Below are 27,780 nucleotides of genomic sequence, written 5' to 3'. Positions count from 1 at the left end.
GAAAGTAATGGGTGTAAAATGAATTAAGCTAAGTAACTTAGGGAAACATCATATTTACATATATACTGAGGTTAAGGCCAAAAAGTAGACTAGGCAAATATTGTACTTTAGATATTAAATTTATTTTCCACAGAAGTATGAGTTAGCGATTCTGAAACTAAAAAAATTAAGAATATAAGCATTAAAAAATATATAAACATTAAAATTTTAGCTATATTAAGCTAATTAATAGATAAACTAGTAAACACTTGGTAATCATTCAAAGCCAGATTTCTCACAAATAAAAAATAAAAAGATGTTTATGGTAAACATAATGGTCTTGTCTGAGAATCAGATGTATCACAGTAAATTCGGTATTGTTAACATATAGCCACATAAACTGATATAGAAATAGACATTTTTATATCCATTTCCTTGCTCTCCTTGTTGAAATCTTAGAAGACCACGTAATAGCAATAAGCGTACTCAGATTTAAGGTCATGCGTTATAAACACATTTCCCAATAAAAAGAACCAGGGATACCTGAAGAAATAGCCAAATTCAGGACAAGAATGAGACGGGACTAGCTTGTGGGGACAGAGAGTAAAGAAGTACACAAGCAATTAGAAGACATGCCAAAAGGACACATGAACAAGCTTGAAGGGGTACCAAAGAGTCAAAAATGAAAGTTTTGGAGCAATGAAAGAAATGATGATGGCAATGGATTATAACTCAGCATTTAAAATAATTATCCATGAATCATAGATATGTCGTAAAAATAATGTATGGATATCCGGTAAGTAGACAGATAGAAGATAGATGATAGAAGGAGAGAGAGAGAGACAGATAGAGAGAGATGAAAAGAAAGAGAAAGAGAGGAAGACAGAGAGATGACCAGGAAAGCAGACAGACAGATGTAAGGAGAAAGGAAAGACTTTATTATAATAGAATTTCAGTAAATGTGTATAGAATTAATGATGGAAATAAAACATCACAAAAAACTTAAATCATCATTTCAGGAATCACCAGTGGGTGCTAAAATTAATGGGTCATCTGATGAGAAAAAATATGTTAATCTAACCTCAAAGTAAATACCCACACAAGATCATTCTAAACACAAAAGTAAAAATAATAACTTTGGAGTGAAGAAACTGACCCTCTGATCTTAATCAAGTGCTAAAAGCTAATATTATCAATAATTATATGCGTAATGAACTAAGAAGGGCACACTTTCTCTTTGATATTCTTGCCAAAAATACATAAATTGAAATGATGAGGAAACATCATACAATTCCAAGAAAAAGAACAAAATATTGATTAGTATTCTCTTAAAGACTGAATGGCATGCAACACAGAGAGACTAAAAAACTACCCCATATTGAAGGATAATTTAAAAACATAACTAAGTGCAATAGGTGATCATGGACTGTCTAAGGCCTCAAAAAAAGAGATACAATTGGAAGAACTGGTAATAGTTGAATATGATATGAACATTAAAAAAATTGGGGGACTTCCTGGAAGATGGCGGCTTAGTAAGACGCGCGGATCTTAGTTTCTTCTCCAGGACACCTACTAGGGGAGTAGAAACGATACAGAAAGCGCCCAAAGCCACAACAGAGATAAAAAAGACAGCGTACCCCATCCTGGAACGGCTGGCTGGCTGAGAGAAGCAGCTCGGGTGAGATCGCCGAGGCGCGCGGGCCTTACCGGGCAGGGTGGCAAGCGGCCGGAGTTACTCCCTTCCCCCTTCCCGGGCCGGCTGGGAGAATTGGAGAGGCAGTCCCCTGAAACCAAGGCGGCTGGCGCCCACACCACGCACAGCCCCCGGACCAACTGAGAGAATTGGATCGGAAACCCCCAGGCCGCGGAGAACGGTGACGGGTGGGGGAGGCCCCTTCCAAACCCGTGACTCCCGGGGAACGTGCACTCTCTTGGGCGGGCCGCTGCCGCTGGCGCCCTCCCGCCACACTTGTTGCCCAGGGCCGACTAGGAAATTCGGACGGGCTCTTTCCCTGGCTGCGGCGACCAGCAACCCTCCCTGCGTTCGGATGCGGGCGGCTCAAGCCGCTTCGGCTAGCGAACCCCCAGGACGGCGAGAGTTTTCCAAAGTTTAAGGTCCCACAGCACCTTTTACTGGTGGGACCCGCAGACAAACGTGTGCCACGAGCGCCACCTACTGGGCAGGATAAGAAAAACAGAACCCAGAGATTTCACAGAAAAATCTTCCAAACTTTTGGATCCAATACCCAGGGAAATCTGTCTAAATGCGCAGACGCCAACAGAAGATAACGGATCACGCTCAAATAATTGAAAATATGGCCCAGTCAAAGGAACAAACCAATAGTTCAAATGAGATACAGGAGCTGAGACAACTAATGCTAAATATACGAACAGAAATGGAAAACCTCTTCAAAAACGAAATCGATAAATTGAGGGAGGACATGAAGAAGACATGGGCTGAACATAAAGAAGAAATAGAAAAACTGAAAAAGCAAATCACAGAACTTATGGAAGTGAAGGACAAAGTAGAAAAGATAGAAAAAACAATGGATACCTACAATGATAGATTCAAAGAGACAGAAGATAGAATTAGTGATTTGGAGGATGGAACATCTGAATTCCAAAAAGAAACAGAAACTATCGGGAAAAGAATGGAAAAATTTGAAAAGGGTATCAGGGAACTCAAGGACAATATGAACCGCACAAATATACGTGTTGTGGGTGTCCCAGAAGGAGAAGAGAAGGGAAAAGGAGGAGAAAAACTAATGGAAGAAATTTTCACTGAAAAGTTCCCAACTCTTATGAAAGACCTAAAATTACAGATCCAAGAAGTGCAGCGCACCCCAAAGAGATTAGACCCAAATAGGCGTTCTCCAAGACACTTACTAGTTAGAATGTCAGAGGTCAAAGAGAAAGAGAGGATCTTGAAAGCAGCAAGAGAAAAACAATCCATCACATACAAGGGAAACCCAATAAGACTATGTGTAGATTTCTCAGCAGAAACCATGGAGGCTAGAAGACAGTGGGATGATATATTTAAATTACTAAAAGAGAAAAACTGCCAACCAAGACTCCTATATCCAGCAAAATTGTCCTTCAAAAATGAGGGAGAAATTAAAACATTCTCAGACAAAAAGTCACTGAGAGAATTTGTGACCAAGAGACCAGCTCTGCAAGAAATACTAAAGGGAGCAGTAGAGTCAGAACCAAAAAGACAGAAGAGAGAGGTATGGAGAAGAGTGTAGAAAGAAGGAAAGTCAGATATGATATATATATAATACAAAAGGCAAAATGGCAGAGGAAAATATTATCCAAATAGTAATAACACTAAATGTTAATGGACTGAATTCCCCAATCAAAAGACATAGATTGGCAGAATGGATTAAAAAACAGGATCCTTCTATATGCTGTCTACAGGAAACACATCTTAGACCCAAAGATAAACATAGGTTGAAAGTGAAAGGTTGGGAAAAGATATTTCAAGCAAATAACAACCAGAAAAGAGCAGGAGTGGCTATACTAATATCCAACAAGTTAGACTTCAAATGTAAAACAGTTAAAAGAGACAAAGAAGGACACTATATACTAATAAAAGGAACAATTAAACAAGAAGACATAACAATCATAAATATTTATGCACCGAACCAGAATGCCCCAAAATACGTGAGGAATACACTGCAAACACTGAAAAGGGAAATAGACACAAATACCATAATAGGTGGAGACTTCAATTCCCCACTCTCATCAATGGACAGAACATCTAGACAGAGGATCAATAAAGAAATAGAAAATCTGAATATTACTATAAATGAGCTAGACTTAACAGACATTTATAGGTCATTACATCCCACAACAGCAGGATACACCTTTTTCTGAAGTGCTCATGGATCATTCTCAAAGATAGACCATATGCTGGGTCACAAAGCAAGTCTTAACAAATTTAAAAAGATTGAAATCATACACAACACTTTCTCGGATCATAAAGGAATGAAGTTGGAAATCAATAATAGGCAGAATGCCAGAAAATTCACGAATACCTGGAGGCTCAACAACACACTCTTAAACAACGAGTGGGTCAAGGAAGAAATTGCAAGAGAAATTAGTAAATACCTCGAGGCAAATGAAAATGAAAACACAACATATCAAAACTTATGGGATGCAGCAAAGGCAGTGCTGAGGGGAATTTATTGCCCTAAATGCCTATATCAGAAAAGAAGAAAAGGCAAAAATGCAGGAATTAACTGTTCAATTGGAAGAACTGGAGAAAGAACAGCAAACTAATCCCAAAGGAAGCAAAAGGAAAGAAATAACAAAGATCAGAGCAGAAATAAATGAAATTGAAAATATGAAAACAGTAGAGAAAATCAATAAGACCAGAAGTTGGTTCTATGAGAAAATCAATAAGATTGATGGGCCCCTATCAAGATTGACAAAAAGAAGAAGAGAGAGGATGCAAATAAATAAGATCAGAAATGGAAGAGGAGACATAACTACTGACCTCACAGAAATAAAGGAGGTAATAACAGGATACTATGAACAACTTTACGCTAATAAATACAACAATTTAGAGGAAATGGACGGGTTCCTGGAAAGACATGAACAACCAACTTTGACTCAAGAAGACATAGATGACCTCAACAAACCAATCACAAGTAAAGAAATTGAATTATTCATTCAAAAGCTTCCTAAAAAGAAAAGTCCAGGACCAGATGGCTTCACATGTGAATTCTACCAAACGTTCCAGAAAGAATTAGTACCAATTCTCTTCAAACTCTTCAAAAAAATCGAAGTGGACGGAAAACTACCTAATTCATTCTATGAAGCCAACATCACCCTCATACCAAAACCAGGCAAAGATATTACAAAAAAAGAAAACTACACACCAATCTCTCTAATGAATATAGATGCAAAAATCCTCAACAATATTCCAGCAAATCAAATCCGACAACACATTAAAAGAATTATACATCATGACAAAGTAGGATTCATCCAAGGTATGCAAGGATGGTTCAACATAAGAAAATCAATTAATGTAATACACCATATCAACAAATCAAAGCAGAAAAATCACATGATCATCTCAATTGATGCAGAGAAGGCATTCGACAAGATTCAACATCCTTTCCTGTTGAAAACACTTCAAAAGATAGTAATACAAGGGAACTTCCTTAAAATGATAGAGGGAATATATGAAAAACCCACAGCTAATATCATCCTCAATGGGGAAAAATTGAAAACTTTCCCCCTAAGATCAGGAACAAGACAAGGATGTCCACTATCACCACTATTATTCAACATTGTGTTGGAGGTTCTAGCCAGAGCAATTAGACAAGAAAAAGAAATACAAGGCATCAAAATTGGAAAGGAAGAAGTAAAACTATCACTGTTTGCAGACGATATGATACTATACGTCGAAAACCCGGAAAAATCCACAACAAAACTACTAGAGCTAATAAATGAGTACAGCAAAGTAGCAGGTTACAAGATCAACATTCAAAAATCTGTAGCATTTCTATACACTAGTAATGAACAAGCTGAGGGGGAAATCAAGAAACGAATCCCATTTACAATTGCAACTAAAAGAATAAAATACCTAGGAATAAATTTAGCTAAAGAGACAAAAAACCTATATAAAGAAAACTACAAAAAACTGCTAAAAGAAATCACAGAAGACCTAAATAGATGGAAGGGCATACCGTGTTCATGGATTGGAAGACTAAATATAGTTAAGATGTCAATCCTACCTAAATTGATTTACAGATTCAATGCAATACCAATCAAAATCCCAACAACCTATTTTTCAGAAATAGAAAAACCAATAAGCAAATTTATCTGGAAGGGCAGGGTGCCCCGAATTGCTAAAAACATCTTGAGGAAAAAAAACGAAACTGGAGGTCTCGCGCTGCCTGACTTTAAGGCATATTATGAAGCCACAGTGGTCAAAACAGCATGGTATTGGCATAAAGATAGATATATCGACCAATGGAATCGAATAGAGTGCTCAGATATAGACCCTCTCATCTATGAACATTTGATCTTTGATAAGGCAGTCAAGCCAACTCACCTGGGACAGAGCAGTCTCTTCAATAAATGGTGCCTAGAGAACTGGATATCCATATGCAAAAGAATGAAAGAAGACCCATCTCTCACACCCTATACAAAAGTTAACTCAAAATGGATCAAAGATCTAAACATTAGGTCTAAGACCATAAAACAGTTAGAGGAAAATGTTGGGAGATATCTAATGGATCTTACAACTGGAGGCGGTTTTATGGACCTTAAACCTAAAGCAAGAGCACTGAAGAAGGAAATAAATAAATGGGAACTCCTCAAAATTAAACACTTTTGTGCATCAAAGAACTTCATCAAGAAAGTAGAAAGACAGCCTTCACAATGGGAGACAATATTTGGAAATGATATATCAGATAAAGGTCTAGTATCCAGAATTTATAAAGAGATTGTTCATCTCAACAACAAAAAGACAGCCAACCCAATTACAAAATGGGAAAAAGACTTGAACAGACACCTCTCAGAAGAGGAAATACGGATGGCCAAGAGGCACATGAAGAGATGCTCAATGTCCCTGGCCATTAGAGAAATGCAAATCAAAACCACAATGAGATATCATCTCACACCCACCAGAATGGCCATTATCAACAAAACAGAAAATGACAAGTGCTGGAGAGGATGCGGAGAAAGAGGCACACTTATCCACTGTTGGTGGGAATGTCAAAGGGTGCAACCACTGTGGAAGGCAGTTTGGTGGTTCCTCAAAAAGCTGAATATAGAATTGCCATACGACCCAGCAATACCATTGCTAGGTATCTACTCAAAGGACTTAAGGGCAAAGACACAAACGGACATTTGCACACCAATGTTTATAGCAGCATTATTTACAATTGCAAAGAGATGGAAACAGCCAAAATCTCCATCAACAGAAGAGTGGCTAAACAAACTGTGGTATATACATACGATGGAATATTATGCAGCTTTAAGACAAGATAAACTTATGAACCATGTAATAACATGGATGGACCTAGAGAATATTATGCTGAGTGAATCCAGCCAAAAACTAAAGGACAAATACTGTATGGTCCCACTGATGTGAACGGACATTCGAGAATAAACTTGAAATATGTCATTGGTAACAGAGTTCAGCAGGAGTTAGAAACAGGGTAAGACAATGGGTAATTGAAGCTGAAGGGATACAGACTGTGCAACAGGACTAGATACAAAAACTCAAAAATGGACAGCACAATAATACCTAATTTTAGAGTAATCATGTTAAAACACTGAATGAAGCTGCATCTGAGCTATAGGTTTTTGTTTTGTTTTGTTTTGTTTTGTTTTGATTTTACTATTATTACTTTTATTTTTTTCTCTATAAAAAAAAAGAAATATATGGAAAGCATTCAAATCAATTCTAAATAACTTTGAAAATAAAGCATAATTTTCAGTTACATTGTTAAAAAAAAAAAATTAATATTCTGGTTTTGATAATGGTACTGTGGTTAAATAGGGAAGCTAGAGGAATCCTGCACAGGTGAATTCTGCACATTAATTTTCCAAAATTTGTTGTAAATAAAAGTGTAAAATAAAAAGATATTTAAAATAAGCATTTTAATATTTTGGTGGAATATTAGATAGCAAAACCCATTAAACTCCTAAGTTACTGGTATCTTAAAAACTTTTGTAGTTATTTTTATTATATTTTATTAAGCATTATTGTTTGCAATAATAAACATTATTGTTATTGAAACAATATAATCTATTTTGACAACTATTTCAAGTATACCCAGAATGTCTGTCATTCTAAATATATAAAGCAGGAGACACATTGGAGAAATAAAGAACACTAGCCTCTACATTACAGATACTTATTTTCTTATTGAGGCACAGTTAAGTAAATGTTGCTAGGAATATAGTTTATTGCCATTACTATGTACTTATTTTATTCATGATAAAACTCATTAATACACAAAGCAATGGCTAAACAGTTCACCTAACTTAATAAGCAGTATATTTCTTAAAATGACAATAAGAAAATTTGCAGTGAGAACTATATGCCCTTTTGCAAAATATTTGATGCCATTTTACATAGTACTGGATGCAATTTTTATTATATCCTATGATACATAATATTATAACAAAAGATACATATCACTTCCCTTCTGATATAAATCATTACTCTTCTAATCATCCTCTGCTAATGCTGTTTTGGCAATAAAATGTGGACTAATGAGCTTCCTCATCAAATTAAATATGTGGTGCTATTAAAAGCTCTTAGCAGCAGGTCTCATGTGGTGCATTTTAATCCAAATCATACATAATCCCCCTTTTGTGGGAACCACAGAAAGGGATCGTTCCCACGAAAGAAACCATCAACCTGTTTTCATTAAAAAAAAACAAAGCAACACAAAACACAGTAAAACCCCTGAGAGTAATTCATGCAGCCTCCTGGAACATAGATGAGTCAATTTTAAAATAGAAATGTCTTTCCAAATGTTATGGCTATTGAAATAAAAATGAAATAAAATAGATGTGAAGCTAGACAAAAACAAGCAATAGGCTTGAATTCAAGACCCACGAGTATACAGTCAGATTTTCACTGAGAAGCTTTGTAATACTAAACACATTTTTAACCTCTTTACATTGAGTTTTACTTCTTATCCAAGCAATAAACATATATTGATATCTATTATTGATTTGTTTGGCTGGAAATTTTAAAAACTCTTTGAAAAGAAGTGTAATACCTAGAATTATATGTGCAAGTGCTAATTTTATGGAATCTTCTGCCTCAGTGAGTCACTAGTATTTGAAGAAGATACACTGCTCACTGGAGGATGGAAAGACAGCAGTGATGACATATTATTTGATTCATGCTTTGAATGACACATGTCATCTGGCAAACCAGGGTTCACCACCCTCCAATAACAAATGTCACACTAGTATTATTTTATTCAGTCACTGGAAAACCACTCATGTTTAGAGGAAATAAAAACGAAAGTTCAAACTGAGAATGAAGAAACAGAAAAAATAAACTCCTCTAAGGTGATTCTCAAATGGGTATAAAGCTAAGAAGAAGAAAAAAATGCTGCAGTGATGAAGAAAAAAGAACTATGCTAACAAAAATGTAAATAAATTAGTAAGAGTATACTCTTCACTGTGGTAAGAAACAGGATCAGGAGGCTGCCAAAAAACATATTTTACTTAAACACACTGGACCTCCTCATCCTGAAACTATCTGCAAAGAGAAGATCTTATATAGAATCAAAACGTTCTCCGACTTAGGGTTGTTTGTCAGGGGAAGTTTAATGTCTTTATTCTTCAAGTTGTAGATTAAAGGGTTCATCATAGGAACAACATTGGTGTAAAACACGGAAGAAGTTTTTGTTTTCGTTTTTCCCCTCATTCATAGACTCTGCAGAAGATGGCTGGAGATACATGAATGAAAGTGATTCAAAGAACAGAAAAACAGCAATAATATAAAAACTGCAGATGGTGAAGGCTTTGAACCTGCCCTCAGTGGAACTGATGTGGAAGATGCTGCAGAGAATGAAACCATAAGAGATAAAGATGCTGAGACAGGTCACGAAGATGTTGATTTCCCCAATAATGAAAACTTCCAGCTCAATGACATAGGTGCTCGTGCAGGAGAGCTGAAACAGAAGGGCTGTCACAGAAATAATGGTTGATGATGTTTACATCATAGAAGGTCAGTCTCAGCATGTATCCATTGTGAGCCTTAGCACCAGAAAACACTGTAAGTATGAACCAAATGAGGTTGGAGCACACTTTAGGGAACATGGCAATGTTATACAAGAGTGGATTATAGATGGGCACAAAGTGATTATAAGGCTATTGATGTCAGAGCATGGCATTCACAGATGGCAAATAAAGCCTAGATAATTAGAACTGTCATGCAGCCCTGGTAGGGTATAATATTCTTCCTTGCTAAGAAAATGAACAGCATTTTGCATATAATTATAATTATCAAAGATCACTTAGGAAGAAATAGGTAGACAGAATGGCTATTAAAGAAATTGAAATTTCAGTCTAAAAATTTCTTACAAAGAAAACTTCAGACTCAGAAGATGTTGCTGCTGAACTCTACCAAACATTTAGAGAAGAAAAAATACCAATTCTGTACTAATCCCTTCAAAAATTTAAAGGCAAAATAAAATAAAATACAGTGATTATTTCCATGAAATAAGCATTATACTGATACCAAAAGCAGGCAATAAATTTGCAAGAAAGGAGCACTGAGAAGTCTTCATTAATATAAACTCAAAAATTATTTTTAAACTTTTACCAAATTGAATCTACCAATAACACTAAAAAATAATACATCACATGAATTAAAGTGTATTTCAGGAATGAAAACTTTGTTTAAGAAAGTAAATCAGTGTTATTCACATAATAAAGTATATCTACAGTAATTTGACACTTAAAGTGAAAGAATCATTAACAACAACAACAACCACAAAAGGATGTCCACTTCCACTACTCATATTTACTTTTTGCTAGAGGTTGTGGAATAAGGCAAGAAATAGAAGCAAATGGCATAGAGACTTTAAGGAAGTAATAAGATTATATCTATTACCAAATGAAATGATTATTTATGGAGAAAATCCCAAGATGTTTTTCTTAAAAGGCAAAGGTAGAGAATATTATATCAATCATATTTTTATATAATTAATGAAAAATTTGGAAGTTAAATTTGGAAGGTAGAGAATATTATATCAAACATATTTTTATATAATTAATGAAAAATTTGACAGCTAAATGTTTATGAAGCCATACCATTAGATAAAGCATCAAAAATAAGCAGTTAGGTAAAATCTAATAAAACAAAATATGTGCATAACATGTACACTTCGGGTTGCAAAATGCTTATATAAGAAATCCAAGAAGATTTATATTAATGAGAAAAAACTATTTAAATAGATTGGAAGATTCACTGTTCTTAAGATGACCATCCTGTCTAAACTGATCCACATATTCCATGAAATTACACTGAATTCTCAGCAGGATGTTTTATAAAAAGGTGATTCTCAAATTTACATGAAAAGCCAAAGGAACAAGAATAGTCAAAAAAATCCTGTAAAAGTAAAATTTGGAGGACACACATCACCTTGTTTCAATACTTAATGTAATGCTACAAACAGGCAGTGTGGCAGGGAGGTGCGATGGTGGTTCAGTGGCAGAGTTCTCACATGCCATGCCAGAGACTCAGGTTCGATTTCCAGTGCCTGCCCATCCAAAAAAAAAAAAAAAACTGAAAAGTCAGTGTAGCATTAGCAAAAACATATATAGATCAACAGGATGGAATATACAGCCCACACATGAACCCACAAACATAGAGTCGTTTTTTTTTTTTTTACTACAGTACAAAGGCAATTCAAAGGAGAAATGTCTCTGAAATAGTGAGGCTGGAACAACTGGATGTTCATAAGAACAACAAGAAAGAGACGTAGGAGGGAGAGAAGGACAGGGAAATAGACAGTCAGGAAAACAACAACATAACAACCTTTTCCATCCTTATCTTACACCATTGACAAAAATGAAATATAGACAAAAGGAACCGAACTGAGATTTCAGAAATACACCTTCACAGCAATGAACAATTGAGTTTTCAGAAGGGTACCAAGTCCATTCAAAGGGGAAAGAATAGTTTCTTTAACAAATGATGTTGGGAAAACTGGTAATCTCTATACAGGAAGGTGTCTCCCACCTCACACCATATATAATAACTCAATATGGATGAAATATCTAAATACAAAACTAAAAATAGAAATTATAAGAAGAAAACACAGGGAAGCATCTTCAGGCCCTTGTGTCAACAATGTTTCTTAGCTTTTACACCAAAAGCAAAAGTAAAAACAAACAAAAAAATTGATAATTGGACCTCATTAAAATTCAAAGACATTTGCGAATCAAAAGACTTCATTATGAAAGTAAAAAGACAACCTACAAATTAGAAGAAAATATTTGGAAACCACATGCCCTATAAGATTTTAATATTCAGTATATATAAAGCATTACAACATTCAACAACAAAAAAGACAAACAACCCAATGAAAAGTAGGCAAATGGCTTAAATAAAATAAAATATGTGCATAATATATACACTGCAGGTTACAAAATGCTTATATAAGAAATCAAAGAAGATTTATATATGTGAGAAAAAACTATTTAAATAGATCGGAAGATTCACGACTCTTAAGATGACCATCTTCTCTAAACTGATATGCATATTCCATGAAATCACACTGAATTTTCTTTTAAATGGCTTAAATAGGCATTTTCCAGAAGAAAATATAAAAATATTCATAAACAGAAAAAAAAAGGGGGGCTCAACATCATTAGTCGTTACAGGAATGGAATTCAAAACCATTTCACACCCACTGAAATGACTACTATTAAAAATAGATAATAACAAATGTTGTGGAGTAGATGCGGGGAAAGGAACCTTAGTTCATTGTTGGTGGGAATGTGAAATGGTGCCGATGCTGTGTAAATAGTTTGGCAGTTCCTCAGAAAGTTAACTGTGGAATTACCATGTTACCCAGCAATAGGAATTCAATGCACATGCCCAAAAGAATCGAAAGTAGAGACATGAACAGACATTGGCACACCAGTGTTGATAGCAGCATCATTCACAATAGCCAAGAGGTAAAAATAAATCAAGCATCCATCAATAGATGAATGGATAACGAAAAGTGGTATAAACATAAAATAAAACATTATTCATGCATAAAAAGGACTGAAGTCCTGTTACATATGACAACGTGGGTGTACCCTGAAGATATCATATGTCGTAAAACCCGCCAGAGGCAAAAGGTAAATATAGTAATGATCTCACGTATGTGAAATAATTTGAATGAGAAAATTTAGTCAGAGACTAGAAAACAGGTTACTAGAAGCCTGGGTATGGGTAGGAAATGGTGAGTTAATGTTTAATTAGTGCACAGTTTCCATATGGGTTGATGGAAAAGTATTTGCAGTGGATAGTGTGGATGTCAACACAACATTGTGAATATAGTTAACACCATTTCAGTGTATATTTGAAAGTCAGTAAATGAGAAAGTTTAGCTTGCTTAAAGTTAACAGAATAAGAAATTTTAAAATCTGTAAAACTGATACAGCGAACCCTAATGTCAACTATAATCTATAGTTAGTAGTATAATTATAATAATATTGCCTTATACTACACTAATACAATACAAAGTCAAGCCAAATCTGTTGACCCTGTTGCCAACCACCCCCAAATATATCATACTTTAAAAGCACACCCCACCCTAAAACATGCTAAAACAAGAATACCCATTAGGTGTTCATGGAAACGGCCTATTCTCCCTACCGAGAAAAATCTTGGCAATATTTCACTGGGAACTCCATTCACTTGAGTCCCCAGCTGAACCTCCCAGAGCTGAATCATGGTGCCTCTATTGACAGCTGTGCCAAGAATGGCTTCTTCATTGTCTCATCTATGACAAGTCTCTAAACATCTTGAAACTCTCCTTGGTGCTGACATGGCATGTCAGTGCACCCACCAGGACAAATAAGCTTCAGAGCTTCAATTTTAGCCTGATTCTTGCTTGTTGTAGGCATTTAGCATCATCCTCGGGAGCCCCAGGAGAGAACAGTTCCCTGTTCACCAAGCTCATGTTATTTTGGGAACCCCAAAACCCACAAATTTTCATGGTCTCATTATTCACTAGATTACAGGTCACTCCATTCCCCATTTCACCAGCACAATGCCCCAGCTCCAAAGAGCCAATTGATGGACTGGGAGGGGGAAATTCTGAGACAACTGCCAAGATCACAGTGAAGTAAGACCTAGGATCCTCCCATGACCAGATGAAACTGCTGCCTATGTCTCTGCTGCTTTTTGCTAACTTTGACATAAACATTCTGACAGTTCAGTTCTCCCAGTATGCCAAGCCCAAGTCCTTTGAGATGACAGTTGAGCATGCCCTCTAGGGGCCAATAATGTGCCACAACTCTTCCAAGTGGGTAACACTCTACCATATTGACTCAAAGAGGGAACTAAAAGAATGTGCCCTGTTATATGCAACATAGTAGAACCATGTTTTCTAAAACCTGCCATCTTACCATTGAACTTACCAGTCTGGCTTTTACTTAAGATCAGAGAAAAACATAGAGGTTTACCACAACCTCAATAAGAACATGCCTATCAAAGCCACTCTACCAGAAAAATCAAAATTCCTTCCAATCAATTTTCTGTTAATTAAAAGTCCAAATGCGTCCCACTTAATTTGCTATTATTTGCCTCATCAAATTGTTTCATTCCATCCCAAGCAACAAAACAAATAAAAGTGACCCATGGATTCTGCCAACAAAATCTGACTGTTCTCTGTCTATTGCCTGTGGCATGGTGTAAACACATCCCTGCTACTAACAAAAATGTCAAAATAAGGCAGGCCCTATCATGGACCACTGACCTCTTGACCCATTGGAGGTGAGTAATCACCCCTCACCAAATACAGCTGCCTTTAATCCTCCATTTCTGAACTACAACTAAAACAAACCAACAATAAAGTCAAAAGACCCCCTCCCACCTTGACCAAGGAGGCCCAATACATTTGCATATTTGGAGCTTTGGGTGACAGACTCTGATACCTGGATAGATAGAAAAATATTCAATGTAATCCTTTAGCTAAAAATGCTTGGTATAGTCTTATGGAGTTAGAAAGAAATGTTGTGCTTTGTTTTTATGATCACTTCATCAAGCAGCCCCGAATTTATTTTTAAGTTTGTTGAAATAGGTAGCTGTTGTTCTAATCTAAAAAAAGCTTTCTCTCTCTTCCCAGAAACCCTACTTCACTCTGCTTTCAGGAATTAAACATCACATAAACTAATATCAGCATCTTCCTACTTTCTGAAGGACAAATCAAAAGCCCAAATACCCAAGAAGAAGAGGAGCCTTCAAGATAACAGGACATGTTGACTAAACAGCTTTTCCTCTTCTAGTTTTTTCTCTTCTGCTTTTTTATGGATCCTGGCTATCCCTTTGTATGTTTGGGGTTGTAAAAGCCCAAACCACACTTTCAACTCCAAACTGGTCTTGGAAAGTTTTTGCCCCTGTTCCTTGATGATGCATCTTCGATAAACTCACCTTCTCACCAAGACAAAGAGACTTGTTCCTCTGTTTGTTGCAGGATCAGGTGGGCCTGACTATTTAAGACTTTGTTTTCTGATGGAAACAAGTTCACACAGGTGATGCTTCCCCTTTGACTCAATCTACATTAAAATGTGTCTTAGACATGTGTCTTAGAGTAGAGCAAGGCAATAAAGCAACTATTAACAACAAATCCTATTTGTTTAAGGTGGAAAAGGAAAGAATATATAAAGTAGAGAAATGAAAGATGAAAAATTCAATTTACAATTTCAAGAGATCGAAAATTCCATATGTGAAATGCAAAAGAAAGTGAATGGGATTAGTACTAGATTAAACACAGCACAATAAATTATTACTGATCTTGAATTAGTAGCAATAGAAACAGAGAAAGAAAAAATGCTAAAAAATGAACAGAGCATGACTGAGCTCTGAGAAAACTACAGGGGATCAGAGAAAATATTTGAATAAATAATAGGCATTTTTAAAATATTTGTTAAAATTAAAATTATATACTAACAGATTCTAGAATATCAAAGAACTCCATGTAGAAAAAACAAGGGAAAACGTGTCCAAATTCATGGTCATCATATTGCTTCACACCAGTGATAAAGAGAAAATCTTAGTCAGAAAGACAAAGAATAAATAGAAGAGCTCTTGACATACTGAAGAATGAAGGCAAGAAGGACAACAGACTTTCAACAAAACAATGTTAATCAGTGCACAATGGAGGAAAAACTTTAAATAATTGAAAGAAAAAATAACTGTCAACTTAGCTTTCTAGATACCCAGTGAAAATATATTTCAACAATTAAGAAGAAAATTTTAGATATATGAAATGTGAAAATTATTTAACTAGATAATAAAGCATCTGCAAAATATAATGGTATAGAGTCAAAAGATTACCATTTTTGCATTCAGTGTCAACCAGTTAAAGAAATATAAGGTGGGGGTGGGTCACAGTGCCTCAGCAGGCAGAGTTCTCACCTGCCATGTTGGTGATCCAGGTTCAATTCCCAATGTCTGCCCATGTAAAATAATAATAATAATAATAATAATGTGGAAAAATCTGATTCCATGACATTTTATGTAAGTTGTTTATGTTAAAACCATACCTTTGAAAGAAGTAGAAGAAATACTGGAGAGTAGTGCCCTCAAGAAGTGGTGTAACTAGAGTGCCAAGAGCAGGTGTTCTAGTTTGCTGGCTGCCAGAATGCAGTATACCAGAAATGGAATGGCTTTTAAAAAGGAGAATTTAATAAGTTGCTAGTTTACAGTTCTAAGACTGAGAAGATGTCCCAGTTAAAGCAAGTCTGTAGAAATGTCCAATCTAAGGCATCCAGGGAAAGATACCTTGGTTGAAGATGGCCGATGAAGTTCAGGGTTTCTCTCTCAAGTGGAAGGGCACATGGCAAGCACAGTCAGAGTTTCTCTCTCATTTAGAAAGGCACATGGTGAACACGGTCAGGGTTCCTCTCTTATCTGGAAGGGCACATGCTGAACATGGTATCACCTGCTAGGTTCTTCTCCTGGCTTCCAGTTTCATGAAGCTCCCTGGGAGGCACTGGCTGGTGGACTCTGCTTCTCATGGCTATGTTGTTCTGCTCTGCTCTCTCTGAATCTCTCTCATTCTCCACAATGTTTCCTCTTTTATAAGACTCCAGAAACTTATCAAGATCCATCCAAATGGCTGGAGACATGTCATCATCTAATCCAGCTTAGCAACCACTCATGATTCAATGACATCTCCAGGGAGATGACCTGATTACAGTTTCAAGCATACAGTATTGAATAGAGATTACTCTGCCTTTACAAAATGGGATTTAGATTAAAACATGGCTTTTCTAGGGTACATACATCCTTTCAAACCAGGACAGCAGGTATAGCTTAAGATTATTAATCAGCTTTTATTGTTAACAATTTATATTTGCTTGTTTGAATATTTTACTGGTTCTAAATGAGAATTGTTGCTTATCAGTAATTTCCCATTAAGTTTGTTTTGTAAATGTAAGCCATAGCTTTTACTGAATAATGGTACATAATATAAGCAAATATATTAACAGAGCTCCACATTCCATAGCCACAAATGAGAACTACCCAAATAATTGTGAACAAAATTGGTATTTGGAGAAAAAGAATTTACATAATACAATGAAGTTATTTTTCATAAAATAGAAAGTTCAAATGTTTTCCATATCAAGCCTTGACTGAGCACTTTCATTGACTTTACCAGGTTCCACTTATCACTTTCATTTTCTTGGCTCCACTCCTTCAGTACTGGTTCCAAACTAGTAAGTGTCCACTGTGGTCAAAAGATGGTCACAGACAGGTCCAATGGCTCCCAGCTTCTCTCAGGTAATGGTGAACAATTGAAAAGCATCATCACCAAATGCCTCAGTTTGGTGGGCCTTACTAAAAAAACCAGAAAGTGCAATTTGTCACTAAGACTCAAGAGCGTCAATATGACTGTCCTTCAAATGAGTGATTAAGTATGTGCTATGAAATTTTTGGTATGAATATTATGTTTTGTTAGATAGTGTTCTAGTTTGCTAGCTGCCGAAATGCGATATGAAAAAACAGAATAGATTTTAAAACAGGGACTTTATCAAGTTGTAAATTTATAGTTCTACAGCTGAGAAAATGTCCCAATTAAAGGAAGTCTATAAAAATGTCCAAATTAAGGCACCAACAAGAACTTACTTTCACTCAAGAAAGGCCAGTGAAGTACAAGGTTTCTCTCTCAACTGGAAAAGCACATGGCAAACATGGCAGGCATCTGCTAGCTTTCTCTCCAGGCTTCTTGTTTCATGAAGCTCCCCCAGGAGTGTGTTCCTTCTTCATCTCCAAAGGTCTCTGGCTGTGTAGGCTCTGTGGCTCTTTCCAAAATGATTCCCTCTTAAAGGGCTCCAGTAAGAACCCCACCTTCAATGGGTGGAGACAACACCTCCATGAGAATCGTCTAATCAAAAGCTACCATCCACACTGGGTGAGTCACATGTCCATGGAAACAATCAAAAAGCTTCCATCCAGCAATATGGAATGAGGATTACAGGACGTGGATTTTCTGGGGTCAACCACAGATTCAAACCAGCAAAGATGGTAACAAGAAAATTAAGAATGTTCATTATATACCATATTATTGTGACTTTTAAGCACAATCCATTTTGTACTTGAAGAAGAATTGTGGTGATTTTATTTTTCTTAGATAGTATTTCCAAGTGAAGTATCATCATAACCTTAGTGTAAATTTGTGTTTGCATCTGAGACAGTATTTTCAGGTTTATTTAATTAAACAGTAACTGGACAAGAATTTTTGATATTATAAACACATGTTAAAACTCACCAACAATAGGAAATATTGAATGCCATAGTAAGTAATATAGTTAAAAATCCTTTTTAAAACACTTTAAACATTTATAGCCATTGAAATCATATGTAAATCATGTAAAAGCTCTTTCCCTTGCTGAAAAATTTAATGTTGAATTAGTTTGGAACCAAATTTCACTTTTTAATTTCAAATATTTCAAAATTAAAAGTAGCCCTAGTTTTCAGAAAACATTTGTAATATCAGAACATTCACACTGTAGCTATCTTAGATCCACTAAAAGGACACATCCGTTGGAAATGTGGAGAGCTTGATATAGGGAATCTGAGATTGGGGCTTCTGCCTGGAGCAGGGACCATCAGTATCCCCAGCCTGGCTCCCATCACTAAAACTGTAGCTCCTAAGACTGCAATGTCTTCCTTAAGCCCTTGAAACACACACCCTTCAATAGTCCAAAGGGTCTTTGTTCACAATGGTGCCGATCACCTCTGCTGTGGGTCCTTTAGCTGGCATTCAGGTGATCAAACACCTCTTTAGTTTGGCTATTGAACGGGGCAGTGAGTGCCTTGATATCTCATTTTTCTTGCTGCCTTCCAAAGCACGGTATGGACTGTCACATCAGACCCCTCCATTCTTGAACTCCGAGAAGACTTTCTCTGAGCTACAGCATGCCATAACAATCAGATTAGAATCCATGGGTGCTTGGCCAACTGGTTGGCCCAAAGTGAATACGTCAACATGTCAGCCTCAAACCCATTTGTCAGCCAGCTCCTATTCAAGGGTTGAAAAGATCTGTCACTCTCTTTATTCATGCAGGAAGAAGAATGAGAACTTTAGGGAGAAAAATTTTAAAAATATTTACATTAAGATAGCATCCCTGGTATTATGTGAAATCAAAGGCCCAATAAAATATCAGTTCCTTTAATTTGTAATTAACTTGGTTAATTAACTGGCACCATTCCATAATCACCAATATAGTAGGTTTCTAAGATTACTAACTTCATGTTTTCCTTGAAAATTAAACCTGGAGTTATTGCTCTTTAAAGTCACTGTCACTTAAGCTCCTTAAAACAAAATTGCAATTAATGTTTTAAAGGGACATATCTGTTTTGGCTTGCTAAAGTGCCCAAAATGCAATATACCAGAAATAGGTTGGTTTTTTCAAAGTGGTTTTACTGGGTTACAAATGTACAGTTGTAAGGCCATAAAAATGTCTAAACTAAGGCATCAAGCAAGAGGATACCTTCACTGAGAAAAGGCCAATGCATCTAGGGCTCCTCTGTTACAAGGAAAGGTACATTGTGATGCCTGCTGACCCTTCTCTCCTGGGTTGGTGCCAAATGATTCTCTCAGATCCTGTGGTTCTTCTGGGTTTTGCTGGGCTGTTTCCTTTCTAAGCTGGTATAAATTATATCACATGTACTATTTTTTATTATATTAACTTTAAAAACACTAATTTTAAATTCAAGCATTTTTTTATTATTGTAAATTAAAGTGATTAAATTTGCAAAGTCAATAAATAATAAAACTTCAACCTGTAAAATTAGCCTATTGACTTCACAGATATATCTGAGCCAGGCTATTTTCTGAGTCACATTCCAGCAGGAGTACCAGTGAATATGATAAAGTTCTCAGATAACAACATTTACACTATGTCTGCCATTCAATAAGCATTTGAATATTATAAATATTATAAAATTTAAGACTTTTATAATATAGGCGTTAGTTTATGTCTTTATAAAAAGTGAAAGTATAAAATACATGCTCTAGAGCAAAATTTGAATCAAGTAACTTTAAGCTATTCCCCTTCCCCAAGCAGGATATAGCCAAAAAAGGAGAGGAGTAGGGTGGGCCACGGTGGCTTAGCAGGCAAGAATGCTTGCCTGCCATGCCAGAGGACCTGGGTTTGATTCCCAGTGCCTGCCCATGTTAAAAAAAAAAAAAGAAGGAGAGGAGTAAACTACCTGCTCAGATTCTACTTGAAGAGAAAGCGTTTTTTTTATAAATTATAAAGTTGGGTAAATATGACAGTACATGTAAATTACTGATGCTTTCTCTCATTGTAATAATTTCATAATATGACTTAAGGTATATATTTTAATTGACATAATTATATTCTAATGCTATTTTCATACTTCAATATTCAAACTACTCAAGACGCATGATACCTCTGATAAACATAAAAATTGCATGCATACTTAAGTACATTCCCTGACAGTGATCTCCTATGAGGGCCATCTTTCCCTAATGAAAGCACTAATGAACAGTTTATTTTCTTGTGTCTCATACAAAAAAGGATAAAGAAAACAAATGTACATTTTGAAGGAATATATATTAATAGGATAAGGTTATTTTCATAATATTTTTCTTTGTTGTTTTTAAAGGAGTAAGCAGGCATTCTTCCTTTGCAAAGAGGAACCCTTGTTACATGACTGGAAAAAAAAAGAACTTTGATATTTCCTGTGGCACTCTCATCTGTTGCCAAGAATATCATTGTGTTGTATTTCAGCAAAATCCATATGAGTTCCAGGATATTTATGGAGGAAAAGGAAAGCATTGCATGTAAAATAACTCCTCTTCTACAGATAGATGGAGAAGTTGATGAAATTTCTATTCTATGTATGGCAATACATCAGGTGAACAATGAAACAAAATACAGGCATTTACAAGAACCTTCTAAATATTCATCATGGTGAAGTTTGAGGAAGATGGGCAGAGAAGTGACTTTCACCTTTCCTAACACATTCTGAAAAATAAAGAAAAAAACTATAGCTCAAAAAAGGGAGGCCATTCCTTTACAGTTTTCAAACTGAAAATCCAGAACAAGAACCATTACTGAAAGAAACCTCACAAATTCTGGAAATTATTACGCATGTCCCATGTCCACAATTTGTGGTCAACTACTTCTTTATTTAGTGAAACTATAAGTAGTAAAATGTTTGAAAGAAAAAGAGCCATTTGTAACTTTTATAGGGAAATTTTTACAAGACATTTTTACAGGAAAGGAAGAGGTGACCTGTTCAGATAGCATCTCAATTTCTACCTACATTGAATAGGAAAGACACACATACAAAAAAAAAAAATGGAAAGGAGGATTATCTTTAGACAGAAAAGAGAATCTGAGCAGGGTGTCCATCTGATAGATGGAATAAAGACCAGCTTGAGGACTGAGGATGACTCTGGAGTTCTGGAAAGGGCCTGCGTGGTTCCAGTGAAAAGGAAGAAAAATCATTACAGTGAAAATTCTTCCAAGAATATGTTAGAAAGAAAGATGAAAAGATGCAAAAGGAGGATAGGCTGAAGACAACGAGGAGTGGCAGGTAAAGCCAAAGAGACACAGCTATGGTGGCAGGTACTAAGGCAGTACTGCTGGTTGTTTTTTAACTGACTGAGTCGAAATTTCCTCTGCTAAGGACACCCGTCAGGTAGATTAAAATCCACCTTGGTTCATATTGAACTGATCTAAATAAGATCTTCAGAGATGCTACTCACAAATTAGTCCACACCATAACATATAATGTCTTTAAAGAATTATTTACAAATTGGTTCACGCCCACAGAAATTTTGGATAAGAATGGACTATGTCTTTAAAAAGGACAGGAATCAATCCCCAAAATACCACATAAAGCATTCTAGAGTAGCCATCTTTTACTGTATGCTGAAGTGAAAAATACAGGAGTAAAATATAGAAGCTGACATAACCAGGTGTTATTTAATTGTCCTTGGTTCCTCCAGTCCTATGGGCTTAAAATTTCCTTAACAGCAGATAAACAAAACCATTATCCTACCCAGAGAAACCCTGTGAAGATCATAATTTTTCTAGGTGTTCCTATAAGAAAGAGAGCAGGAATAGGCAGGATGTTTCAATTTCCCATCATTTTATGTTCTAAATTCTAAGTTGAGTTTTGTTTACTACTTACTATTTCATCTATTTTATTTGCTATCTCTTTCTACCTGTTTCCAAAACATGTGACCAGAGATTTCTTATCCATTCTGCAAAACATACTAACGTATACTTACTGTGAACTATAAATCTTATCAAAGCATTATGGACAAGGGAGGACAGTGACAGCAGGCTGCAGCCCAGGATACAAACTATGCTTAAAATGCAGTTTCTGACATCTCGTTGAACATTTCCACCCAGGGAATTCTTATTATTGACAATTTCTCTCTTTGGGTCCTGGCCTAACTTCATGTTGCAATAGCCATTTTCTCCCAACCCCGTATTCTCTAAAATACAAGGACCAGGAAACACTTTAAATTATCTTTATATTGTTTGAAAAGTTTTTAAAAGTCATTTTCTACTTGTGCATGTAATCTCTATGGGTTTCATTTTCCTATACAAGCAATAAATATATATTAACCACCTATTAGTGACTTATGTAAGTGTACAGAAATAATAATTTTGCAAAATAGCTTAATGCACATTATTCGATCAGGAAAGTAGATTATTGTTGATGGTCTCTATGGAATATTCTAACTCTATGTAACCCTGGCATTTAAAAAAGACATACTCCAGTTAAGTGAGGATGGAATGATAGGAGTGCAGGCATATGATTTGAGTATGCTTCCACTGCCATGATCACACTTTCAGACAAGGATTACCCTCTCCTATAACAAAATATCAACCTAGTCTTACATTTTCCAATCACTGTGTAACCATTCATCACATTTGACGAGAAAAAAAATTCTAACTGACAATTGAAAAATATCAGGTAAAAGAGATAGAAGGTAAAGAAATTGTGCACATGGTGAGGAAAAGAAGGTATAACAATACAGGAAATAACTTATTGGAAAAAGGCTCAAATAAACATTTTAATGATAATAAAAAATAGAATTTAAAGGCTGACACAATTATAAGGTAAATAAAAGGCTGAACATCCTTGACTTGAAGTGACCTGCAGAAGAGAGCCTACCTATAATAAAATATTTCTACTATGCAGGGTTTTTCTCAGAGCAAGTTTTGCATCTTTATTCCTCAAGCTGTAGATTAACGGGTTCATCATGGGAACTACAATGGTATAGAAGAGAGAAGAGATTTTTCCCTCATTTACAGACTTGGAAAAACATGGTTGGAGATACATAAATGAACATGAACCAAAGAACAGAGAAACAGCCATTATGTGGGAACCACAGGTGCTGAATGCTTTGAACCTGCCCTCAGTGGAATTTATATGCAGGATGCTACAGAGAATGAAGCCATACGAGATAAAGATGGTGAGACTGGGCACAACAATGTTGATTCCCCCCACAATGAAGACCATCAGCTCATTGACATGGGTGCTCATGCAGGAGAGCTGGAGCACAGGGAGGATGTCACAAAAATAATGGTTAATGGTGTTGGCATCACAGAAGGTCAGTCTCAGCATGCATCCAGTGTGGGCCATAGCACCAGAAAATGCCATTAGGTATGAACCAAATATAAGATTGGCATATACTTTAGGGGACATGGCAATGTTATACAAAAGTGGATTACAGATGGCCACATAGCGATCATAGGCCATTGATGTCAGCACATAACACTCTGCAGTGACAAAAAAACAGAAAAAGAAGAACTGGGCCATGCATCCCTGGTAGGAGATAATATTCCTCTTTGATATGAAGTTCTTCAACATTTTTGGTATAAAAACAGAAGAATAAAAGAAGTCAATGAAAGACAAGTTAAAGAGGAAAAAATACATGGGGGTGTGAAGGTGTGAATTCAGGCCAATTAGAGTGATCAAGCCCGAGTTTCCCAGCAAGGTAAACATATACATTGCTAGAAAAATAAAATACAGAGGGCGTTGGAAATCTGGTTGTTCTGTTAGTCCCATCAGAATGAATTCAGTCACAAAAGAGACATTTCCAGTAGACATTCTATTCTGGGGTATCTGTGGGATAAGAGAAAAGGGTTACAGCACAGGGCAACCCAGATATTCCTACAATATTCCTTCCCACTAGGGTGGTGTATAAGTAGAGGCTGTAATATTAGTCTAGCTCAACCTAGACATTCAAATCTACCTTTACCACTACCATAACAATGAGTGCAAATGACTTCTGATTAGATTCTTAAGCCAAATATAGACAAGACCACCATCATATCAGCCTACAGATGAAGGCCAGTTCTGCTAGACAACAACATGACTGATGGAGAAATCCAAGGGGAAGGGATCATAAGGGCCAAACAGAATCCTTTGATCTTACCTCAGCCTCTCTTCATTCTCCTAAGCACCATTCTCACCAACACAACTGGAAGTAGAGGTTCCAGCAACCTAAATTAGCATCTCATACCAGGGTGTGAATCACCAGTAATGTTCCAGGATCAAATCTAAGGAACTGAAGTCTAAGAGAGGTCCAGGAGCCACCTCACATCACTGATTAAAAGACATAAATCTACAAGGGTGCATTGTTCCATGGAGAGGGAACTTACACACTGGGACAGGGGAACCTAGAGGCTTTTTAGGACTCCTAACATGCTCTGCTAGACTTCAAACAGATTTTCTGTCATTTTCACTTGAGTGGCAAGATTGTAAAAGTGGGGAAGCAAGCAGCATGTCTTAATGCCTCATGTCCTTCTCAAAATAAGTAGTAATATAAATAGATTAGGGACTCACACTCTTCAGACCAGAACAACATTGAGCTTCCTCTTTGCTTTGATTTACCCCTGAGGTCCTGGAATCAAATTCCAATTTGGAGATATTGGTTCCTTTGATTCTGAGAGGATGTAGACCACACTACATATTCAACATTTCCTGGAGATTTTTCTGTGATACAAGTCATAATTTCTGATTTTTGCTTTGAGCCCCCCAAAGCTTGAGAGGAAAAAAAATGTTCATTCTTTAGGAAAGATGCATAAGACTTAAAGTTAGATTGATATTTCATGCGCTTGATTATAAACAGTTTAGAAAACTGCTCAGTTTCTTCACCAGGGAACAGAATCTGCATGCAATAGGGAAATTATGGGATTGTAATTACACCATGGAGAACAACATGTCTTAGTTCTGTAGGGATGTGATATTTTACTCAAGTTTTCACTTCACTCTAGAGATGTACAACCCTCAAAGCCAAGCTAAAAATGGAAGTCCTATAACTCTACTATTTCATCTCTCAAGGGAAATCTCTGTTGCATTGTTTCCTTTTCTTCTTTCCTTTTCCTAAGGAGTACTTCCATATTGTTTCTGCCAGCAGGCTTCTCTATTTCTTTATCAGAAATTTCTTAAGTATTGCAATAGCTGAGGTTAGATTTGTCTCTTCAGAAATATCTTCAGATAACTTACAATATCTTCTAATGTCTTTATTTCTAATCAACTACTGGAAAATAATTTCTCTGAATATCCTTAATAAGTCCTAAATGCAACATTTTAGTAACTGAGGTAATCAAATTATTTTCATCATAATAGTTAAGCATTTAGCCTCTAGAGAGAGAGGGTGTATTAGTCAGGGTTCTCTAGAGAAACAGAAACAACAGGAAATATCGGCAAGTATGAGATTTATAAAGGTAGCTCATGAAACCATGGGGATAGTAGAGTCCAAAATCCATGGGGAAGGCTGTGCAACAGGCAGCTCTGAGAAAGGGTCTGGATGAGCTTCACAGGAGAGGCTTGCTGGCTGAAAAAGCAGTGAAAAAGTCTTCTTCCTTAAACATCTTCAACTGATTGGATTATGCCATTGGAAGACACATCAATCACAGATGCATTCAACTGATTGATTATATAATACTCCAGCCTTCTGGTTTATCAACCAGCCACAAAATATCCTGCAGCAATGATCAGGCAGTGCTTGCCTGATCAGACAATAGGGCATCATCGCCTGGCCAAGTTGACACCAGAACTAATCATCACAGAGGGCATGTGCTTGATACCTACATCCATTATTCCTAGCTTTAATACTCTAGGAATGTTACTTAAACTCTATCTCACAAGTTCATCATATAGGGCTGGAACTAATAGCATCTCTTTCACTAGCTTACTATGACTCTTAATTGAGCTAATGAGTGCTATGAACAGTGCCAGACAAGTGGTAAATAGTTCAAAATGTTATAACCATGATTTATGCTATCAAAGTTTCTAGTAGATGGTCTGTCATAACAATCATATGCTGTTGTTCTTTATCTTTTAACATCTGTGCTCTCTGAAACTATAAGCTCTCTCTGTATAGAGAGAGACTATTTCTGTCTTGTTTGCTACAGTGCTATTTGTGCTAAGGTCACTACAGAGAACATAGTAGATCCTTAAGAAAAGTTTGTGGAAATTAAGTTGTTCTCCCACTGAAAACCTTCAGAATAGTTTTCGTTTACCTAACATGCTAAGCAGTGACATCTACTACCACAATGAGCCCCATCCATTCCCATGCCACCACCTGAATTAAGGAACTTTTTAGGCTTTAGTTGACCTTGGTCACTGAATTGCAGTAGCTTTTAGCCTCCATTCTAGCATTTCTCATATGTACATTCTAATTGAGCCATCTACACTGCTTTTAGAATAATCCCTCAAAACACAGCTCTGCTTCTCCCTACCTCAAGACCTTTTAGTCCTTCCCCCTTAATCACTGCCCCTTGAAGATTATAATAAAAGTATAATTATTGCCAAAAGTATCATTCATTCTTGTTTAAATTTAAAAGAGAAATTGTGTCAGAGTTGTATTTGATGAAAATCATGAAGGAAATATTTTGACTGATATCAGTATTTTGAGCACTTGAAATGTTATGCAAATGCTGAACTTTCTAAGCAAATATAAGATAGACAATGCTGGAGATTTTTATTTCTCAGAGAAAACATGGGTATAATGAACAACAAATACCAATCAGATATAATAGATTATATTTAAAATCGATGCTTAAATATGTACAACCCATCCTTCTCATAATCACAAATTAAAATTCTGCTCATCAGTGTTTATCAAAAAGTAGCAAAAATTTCCCCATCATGTTTATCTGTTAAAATAATGTATGTTTTTAGCGTCTCAGGATGTGCCCCTGATCTATGATATCACTTTTAGAGTTTCAAGCTACAAATTAGCAAATGCTCAATTAAAAGTCCAATTAAGGGTGGGCCATGGTGGCTCAGCAGGCAGAGTTCTTGCCTGTCATGCCGAAGACCTGGGTTCAATTCCCAGTGCCTACATATGCAAAAAAACCCACTTAAATATGTACTTTTTCTTCTGAAAATGATAAATCTGGAGGTAGAATATCACGGTTTAGGTTCAAAAATTCAACACTGTCACCAAGGAACCAGTCTTTTCCACTCCACTACCTACAGTTTATTGGCCTTTGTCCTCAAGGTTGTCAATTTATGGTCATAAATGGCAGCCATATTTCCAAGAATCGTATCTTCACACAACTACATACAAAGAAGGA

The 27,780-nt window shown here is 36.2% G+C and overlaps 1 pseudogene; it reads right to left on the bottom strand.

Annotated features, from left to right (window-relative positions):
• Positions 1 to 23,381: 23,381 nt before the first annotated feature.
• LOC143643209 (olfactory receptor 8B3-like) lies at positions 23,382 to 24,301 on the bottom strand (annotated as a pseudogene).
• Between the last annotated feature and the right edge of the window lie 3,479 nt (positions 24,302 to 27,780).

Source organism: Tamandua tetradactyla, chromosome 8 (genome assembly GCF_023851605.1).
Source record: "Tamandua tetradactyla isolate mTamTet1 chromosome 8, mTamTet1.pri, whole genome shotgun sequence".
Taxonomy (NCBI): domain Eukaryota; kingdom Metazoa; phylum Chordata; class Mammalia; order Pilosa; family Myrmecophagidae; genus Tamandua; species Tamandua tetradactyla.
The sequence above is the reverse complement of the archived record's forward strand: the minus strand, read 5'-3'. Positions and strand labels throughout refer to the sequence as shown.